Here is a 7,500-nt window from a genome sequence, read left to right as displayed (position 1 = left end):
GGCGAGAAATTTATTGTTCCATATTGTCTTTCTCACTGTGAGAGAGAGAAGAAGGAAGAGGGAGGGAGGAATAAAGTGAGGAAGACAGAGAGGGAGCGAGGTACAGAGAGGGAAAGGGAGAAGGGAAGGAAGAGAGGGAGAGATGCAAGGAGAGGGGACGAGAGGAAGATAAGGAGAGAAGGGAAAGGAGAGGAGGGAAGGAGGAATGAAAGAAGAAAGAAAGGAAATAAGGAAGAGAGAGGAAGGCTGGGAAGGATGAAGGAAGGGAGAGGGAGGGAGATAGGGAAGCTGAGAGGGATGGAAGGAGGAAGAAAGGAAGTAAGGGAGGAAGTGAGAAGGCTGCGGCGGAAGAAGGAAGAAAGGAGGTAAGGGATGGAGAGAGGGAGGCTGGGGGGAGGCGAGGAGGGAGAGGAGAGGAGAAAAGATATATGCTTCGATAAAGGGTAGAGAAACGGAAGATGAATGAAGTAATATTGGATGACATGAATGATGCATGGAGAGAGAGAGAGAGAGAGAGAGAGAGAGAGAGAGAGAGAGAGAGAGAGAGAGAGAGAGAGAGAGAGAGAGAGAGAGAGAGAGAGAGAGAGAGAGAGAGAGAGAGATTAAATTTTTAGTATCTTTCCATAACAAACAACTAAATAAATAAACAAATAAATAAATAATCTAACCATCCAGACCTCCACATTCAAACCTTCATCTTTTCCTCCTCCTCCTCCTCCTCCTCCTCCTCCTCCTCCTCCTCCTCCTCCTCCTCCTCCTCCGAAGTCAAACAAAGACAACCAAGTATTTAATTTCTCAGCGAGCATGTTGGCAATCTTAGGCACAAGGGAGGGGAGAGGAGGGGGAGGGGTGAGCGAGAGAGAGAGTGAGAGGGGAGAGTGAGAGGGGAAGGTGGAAGGGAAGGGTGGGAAAGAAACGGGAAATGAGCAGAAGGAATGAGAGGAAAGCATAGGAAGAGAGAAGAGATGATGCGGTGTGGGAAGAGAGGAGGATAGGGAGAGGGAGGGTAGGGAAGGCGAGATGGGAAGGGGAGACAAGGAGAGATGAAGAGAGATAGATGAGGTAAAAAAGTGGAGAGTTGGAGAGAGGTAGTAAGAAAGGGGGGATGGGAGGGGGAAGAGGAGAAGAGAAAGGAGGGGAAAGTGGGGGAAAGTGGGGAGGGTCGAGGGGAGAGGGAATGGGAGAGAAGTGCAGGTGGTGGTGAGAAAGGGAGGAGGAGGAGGAGGAGGAGGAGGAAAGGGGAGGGAAAAACAACAACAACAACAACAACAACAACAACAACAACAACAACAACAACAACAAAGTACAAAACTCATTGGCACCCCTGTTTGGCACTCACACGGCCCAGTTGGCACACCTGAAAACACAGCGCCTCAGTAAAACCCACAACACGCACACATTATGCACACAACACACCCACAACCCACCCCAAACTCTCCCCAAGCCACCCCGCCACGCCTCTGCCTGACAACCACCCTCTGTGCAATGCCTAACAAAGAAGGTCCCTTGCTCTACATTTTCTTTCCTTGCGTGGTGACAAAAAAAGAAGTTAAATCATTTGTACCCTTGTGTTACTTGAGATATGACAGGGTGGCTTTTAAATAACACGTGAAGGACCGTGAGAGCCGCTACTGTTTCTCCTGCTGTTTCACGTCCAAGGCTGCATCTGGTTGGGTTTACTTAGGGTTTGGTTATAAGAGTACTGTAAGGAATGATTTGAAGTTGGGTTGGACTGCGACGTAGTTAAGAAAAGGATAAGGACAGGTTACTTAAGTCTCAGGAAAATTTTGCTACATTTCATTACAAAATATATATTCAGAAGCTTAGGTTAAGATTAGGTTTCGGTCAATAGCAGTAAATTTCAACCCACACTCACGCACACAAGCAGGAAAAGAATAAAGATCACATTAAATTTAGGTCAAACTCGTCCCTAATTTCCTGAGACAAGACAAAGAGAGATTATGCAACAATATACGTTCAAGGTGGAGGGAAAGGAAGGCAATGCGAATGTAAACAAAACCTGTACCACACCAAAAATCCTCAAAAAGCACTCCACACTCCATGCTCACTCCCCTCACACTCTCAACACCCAAATACATCCCCAGCTTCACCCTAGACCCCAAGAACTCACTACATCACCTCCCCACCCTCCCACGCTCCACCCCTTCAGCACACGTCTATCGCTTCCTCATCACCCATCGCACCACACTAGTTTTCCACCTCGTTCCACTCCGCTCCACTTCACACGACTAAGCCAATAAACTTTTCCTCTTTTTCCTCCCACTCCAACCACATCCCAGCCCTGCCCAGCCTCTCATCGCCTCCAGCCCACTCGTCTCACCCCCTCAGTCCACTCCAGCTCACCCAAACTCTTCTCCAACCATTTATTATCAGGAGTGTTTGTGATTTTAATATCTGACAAAAGACTTCCCATTTTTTGTCTTTTTTCACTCATATTTGTTTACTGTCTGTCTGTTTCAACTCCCTCTAATAAAACAGGTATCTTATCTCTCAATAATCCACTGAACTTCACCCACCGCCTGTTTATTCCAAGCCACCCTCTCAAAGCAAAGCCGTAATGATCAACTAAGCCACTAATATAATGGTGTACGTTTATCCTAAGCCTCTCTATCAAAAACCAACACAATAACTTAAGATTCACTCCTTATATTCATTCCTAACTCACCTTAACCTAACCTAACTTAACCCAAACCAGCCAAACCTAACAACTTAACCTAACCTAACCTAACCTAGCCAAACCTAACAACTTAATCTAGCCCAACCTAACCTAACCTAAGCTAGCCCAACCTAACCTAACCAAACCAAACCAGCCGAACCTAACTGAAATTAATCGAACCCAACCTAACCTAACCTAACCTAACCTAACCCAACTCAAACCCACCCCAAACCCACGCCGCCCCAGCCACCGTTACCCCACCTCTCCCCACGCCACCCCCGCCCCGTATCCCGCCTCCTCCTCGTCCCCACAAGTGTGTAATCCCAGAAAATCCACACCATCAGACATAAATGGAGAGGTGTTCCTACTCAGCTCAGGACGGCGTGAAATTGAACCCTATGAAAAGTGAACGTCAGCTGGAGGAGGAGGAGGAGGAGGAGGAGGAGGAGGAGGAGGAGGAGGAGGAGGAGGAGAGATAATGTACTAGATGATGGGAGATGATATGGTGGTGAAGAAGAAAAACAAGAAGAAGAACAAGAAAAAGAACAAAAAAGACTTAAAAGTACAAGAATAAGAAGAACAAAGATAAGAAAAGAACAAGAAGAGCAAGAATAAGATTAAAAGAATAATAAAAAGACGAAGAAGAAGAAGAAGAACATATGTGGTGTTATGTTTCCTTGTCAATGTCTCTGTTATTCTCTCTCTCTCTCTCTCTCTCTCTCTCTCTCTCTCTCTCTCTCTCTCTCTCTCTCTCTCTCTCTCTCTCTCTCTCTCTCTCTCTCTCTCTCTCTCTCTCTCTCTCTCTCTCTCTCTCTCAAAAGAATGATAAAGAAAATAAATATGAACTACTAGAAATAAGCGAGAGAGAGAGAGAGAGAGAGAGAGAGAGAGAGAGAGAGAGAGAGAGAGAGAGAGAGAGAGAGAGAGAGAGAGAGTAAATCCATCTTTTCTATCAATAAGTAACGAATTTCAAATGGCATGCTGCTCCTCCTCCTCCTCCTCCTCCTCCACCTACTCCTCCTCCTCCTCCTCCACCTCCACCTCCACCTCCACCTCCACCTCCACCTCCTCCTCCTCCTCCTCCTCTCGCAGTACTTCAAATATCCCATAAGCCTGCCAAGAAAGGACACTTCATTTTCTTATTAATAATTCTGATGAGAGAGAGAGAGAGAGAGAGAGAGAGAGAGAGAGAGAGAGAGAGAGAGAGAGAGAGAGAGAGAGAGAGAGAGAGAGAGAGAGAGAGACAAAAAATAATTAAGAAGAATGAGGAAATGGTAAAAGGCAAAGAAATAGATGAGGAAGAGAGAAAAATACATCAGAGTGGAGAGTAGAGAGAGAGAGAGAGAGAGAGAGAGAGAGAGAGAGAGAGAGAGAGAGAGAGAGAGAGAGACCGTGGCTAGTTAAAAGTATTTCTTGGATGGCTCCGCTTCTGCCTTGCTTTTAATTCTTACTGTTGTGCTTTCCACTAAGCTAAAACGGTCTCTCTCTCTCTCTCTCTCTCTCTCTCTCTCTCTCTCTCTCTCTCTCTCTCTCTCTCTCTCTCTCTCTACTCTCCACTCTGATGTATTTCTCTCTCTTCCTCATCTATTTCTTTGCCTTTTACCATTTCCTCATTCTTCTTAATTTTTTTTTTTTGCGTCTCTCTCTCTCTCTCTCTCTCTCTCTCTCTCTCTCTCTCTCTCTCTCTCTCTCTCTCTCTCTCTCTCTCGATAATAGTAATAAAATTATAATAATAATGATATAATAATAATAATAATGATAATAATAATAAAAATAATAATAAAAATAATAATAATAGTAACAACAACAACAACAACAACAACAACAACAACAACAACAACAACAACAACAACAACAACAACAACGACGACGACAAACGCAGCAACAAAACACAACCTTTTATTCACAAACCCTTAGGTCGGATTGACTCTAAAAAGAATATTAAATTAGAGAGAGAGAGAGAGAGAGAGAGAGAGAGAGAGAGAGAGAGAGAGAGAGAGAGAGAGAGAGAGAGAGAACAATACAAAACAATCACAGTGCATTTCAAACAAACAAAAGCCTCAGCAGTCAGGTGGAATGTGTGTGTGTGTGTGTGTGTGTGTGTGTGTGTGTGTGTGTGTGTGTGTGTGTGTGTGTGTGTGTGTGTGTGTGTGTGTGTGTGTGTGTGTGTGTGTGTGTGTGTGTGTGTGTGTGCGCGCGTGTGTGTGACAATTCTCTTCAGTGTTATAAATAAAAGACCATTAACACATTTCACTCAAACATTTCTAGATAAACATTTACGAGAGAGAGAGAGAGAGAGAGAGAGAGAGAGAGAGAGAGAGAGAGAGAGAGAGAGAGAGAGAGAGAGAGAGAGTGCCAAGAGTGAGCAAATAGTGCCAAAATTGTTGACCTTCTACTAAAAACTCAATATCCTACTAAAAAATCAATTATCAATTAATAAAAACGTTGATTAATTTATCCTTTCTTCTTCTTCTTCTTCTTCTTTTTCTTCTTCTTCTTCTTCTTCTTCTTCTTTTCTCCATGTTCATTTTTCTCCATCTCTTTCTCGTCATGTGCTTGCGTTTATTCCTCCTCCTCCTCCTCCTCCTCCTCCTCCTCCTCCTCCTCCTCCTCCTCCTCCTCCTCCTCCTCCTCCTCCTCCTCCTCCTCCTCCCCTCTTTCTCCTCTCAGAATTGAAATAAACGAGAACAATTTAGACGAGGGAATGATTAGGACAGGAGGAGGAGGAGGAGGAGGAGGAGGAGGAGGAGGAGGAGGAGGAGGAGGAGGAGGAGGAGGAGGAGGAGGAGGAGGAGGAGGACTCACATGCACGTAGTCTCAACCAGTAGTGCTGCCAAACACACACACACACACACACACACACACACACACACACACACACACACACACACACACACACACACAAGCACGAATCAGCGAGTAGCGAGAGAGAGAGAGAGAGAGAGAGAGAGAGAGAGAGAGAGAGAGAGAGAGAGAGAGAGAGAGAGAGAGAGAGAGAGAGAGAGAGAGAGAGAGAGATCGCTCTAGGAAGGGAAATGAAGACTGACCACGAAAGGAAATCAAGTGTTTTGTCGAGAAAGGAGCAAAACCGATACGTAGTAGGAAGAGATGATAAAGAGGGAGGAGGGAAAAGGAAGAGGAAGGAGGAGAAGAATGGAAGGACTTGAAGCGAGACGTGAAGGAAAGCTGGAAAGAGAAATGGTCGAGGATTGGAAAGAATGAGAATATATTGAAAGGGGAGATACGTTTGGCTGACTGATTGATTGTCTGACTGGCTGACTGACTGACTGACTGACTGACTGACTGACTGGCTAGCTGACTGGTTAGCTGACTGACTGGTTAGCTGACTGACTGAGTGACTGGCTGACTGACTGACTGGCTGGCTGGCTGAATAGTTTGCTGGCTGACTGGTTGGCTCACTGATTGACTAACTGACTGACTGACTGACTGAATGTGTATTTTATTCACTAACTGGTTGCCTAAGTAGATTATTGTTCTATTTACTGATTAACTGACTATTTGACTGATTGACTGACTGCCTGCATGAAAGGATGTCCGATTCACTGACGAGCTGCCTGATGACTGGACAACTGACTGACTGAATAGGTGCCTGGTTTACTCACTCACTGCTTGACTCATCGACTGACTGACTGATTGAATAAATTACTGACTTACATACTAACTAGCCAACTAACGGACTAGCTAGCCGATCTAACGGACTCACAAACTGAATCAACAAACGGATAGATTACAAACACCCTAACAAACAAACAAACTAACGGAGAGGACCAACGATAAACTAATGACTTTAATCTGACTTTACAATCTCAATCACCGGGATAAATTAACTACGGACCCAATGCCTAATTAGAACACGTCTGTCTGTCCACCTGTCTGTCTGTCTGTCTGTCTGGGAACTGTGTCTGGCTGGCGACTCTCTTCACTTCTTCCCTCCCCCGCCTTCCTGCCACTCCCTCCCTCCTTCCTATGCCTGCTTATCTCCCTCCCTCCCTCCCTCCCTCTCTCTCTCTCTCTCTCCCCTCCACGCGGCGCACCTGACACGCCCACCTGGCCCCCTGTCAGATGGGCTCACCGGTGGGACGTAATATTACACAACCCCGCGCCCCACCCTCTCTCTCTCTCTCTCTCTCTCTCTCTCTCTCTCTCTCTCTCTCTCTCTCTCTCTCTCTCTCTCTCTCTCTCCCCCTGTAGGATTAAGGGGAGGCTTAGCTCATGTAAGGCTGCCGGCAATGTTAGGTTGCCCACGGTTTTCTGTTCCTGCTGGTGTTGATGTCGATAGTTCTACTGGTGGTGGTGTTACTGGTGTGTCTACTACTGCTACTACTACTACTATTACTATTGTTGATGGTGGTATTATTCCTGCCGCTGATGGTGTCGATGATACTGCTGCTGTTTTATGTGGGATGTTGTTGTTGTTGTTGTTGTTGTTAATAGTAATGGTAGTGGTGGTGGTAGTGGTGATGGTGGTGGCAGTGCAGTAGTAGTAGTAGTAGTAGTAGTAGTAGTAGTAGTAGTAGTAGTAGTAGTAGTAGTAGTAGTAGTAGTAGTAGTAGTAGTAGTAGTAGTAGTAGTACCTCTGTTCAATCTTTCCTCTCTTCCTTTTTATTCCGCATTTCTATTCCTCTCCTTTCCTTTACCACTTCATATTTCTCAAATCATTCCATCACTTTCCTTTCCTTTCTTCCATTTCTTCTACGCTTTTTCTTTTATTCTCCTCCTCCTCCTCCTCCTCCTCCTCCTCCTCCTCCTTCTCCTCCTCCTCCAAGCCCTTCCACTCGTCTACATGCAGGCGGAGGGTGGAA

General features: G+C 45.5%; 1 protein-coding gene and 1 pseudogene across 1 annotated transcript in view; both read right to left on the bottom strand.

The window, feature by feature from the left end:
- The window catches only part of LOC135089485 (calcium-activated potassium channel slowpoke-like), a 99,579-nt gene that overhangs the window by 63,260 nt on the left and 28,819 nt on the right, over positions 1 to 7,500 (bottom strand). The gene's annotated exons all lie outside the window — the stretch shown is intronic.
- The window catches only part of LOC135089415 (cilia- and flagella-associated protein 251-like), a 17,153-nt pseudogene continuing 14,643 nt past the window's right edge, over positions 4,991 to 7,500 (bottom strand).

Source organism: Scylla paramamosain, chromosome 33, assembly GCF_035594125.1.
Source record: "Scylla paramamosain isolate STU-SP2022 chromosome 33, ASM3559412v1, whole genome shotgun sequence".
Lineage (NCBI taxonomy): Eukaryota > Metazoa > Arthropoda > Malacostraca > Decapoda > Portunidae > Scylla > Scylla paramamosain.
This window is presented reverse-complemented; position numbering and strand designations above follow the sequence as displayed.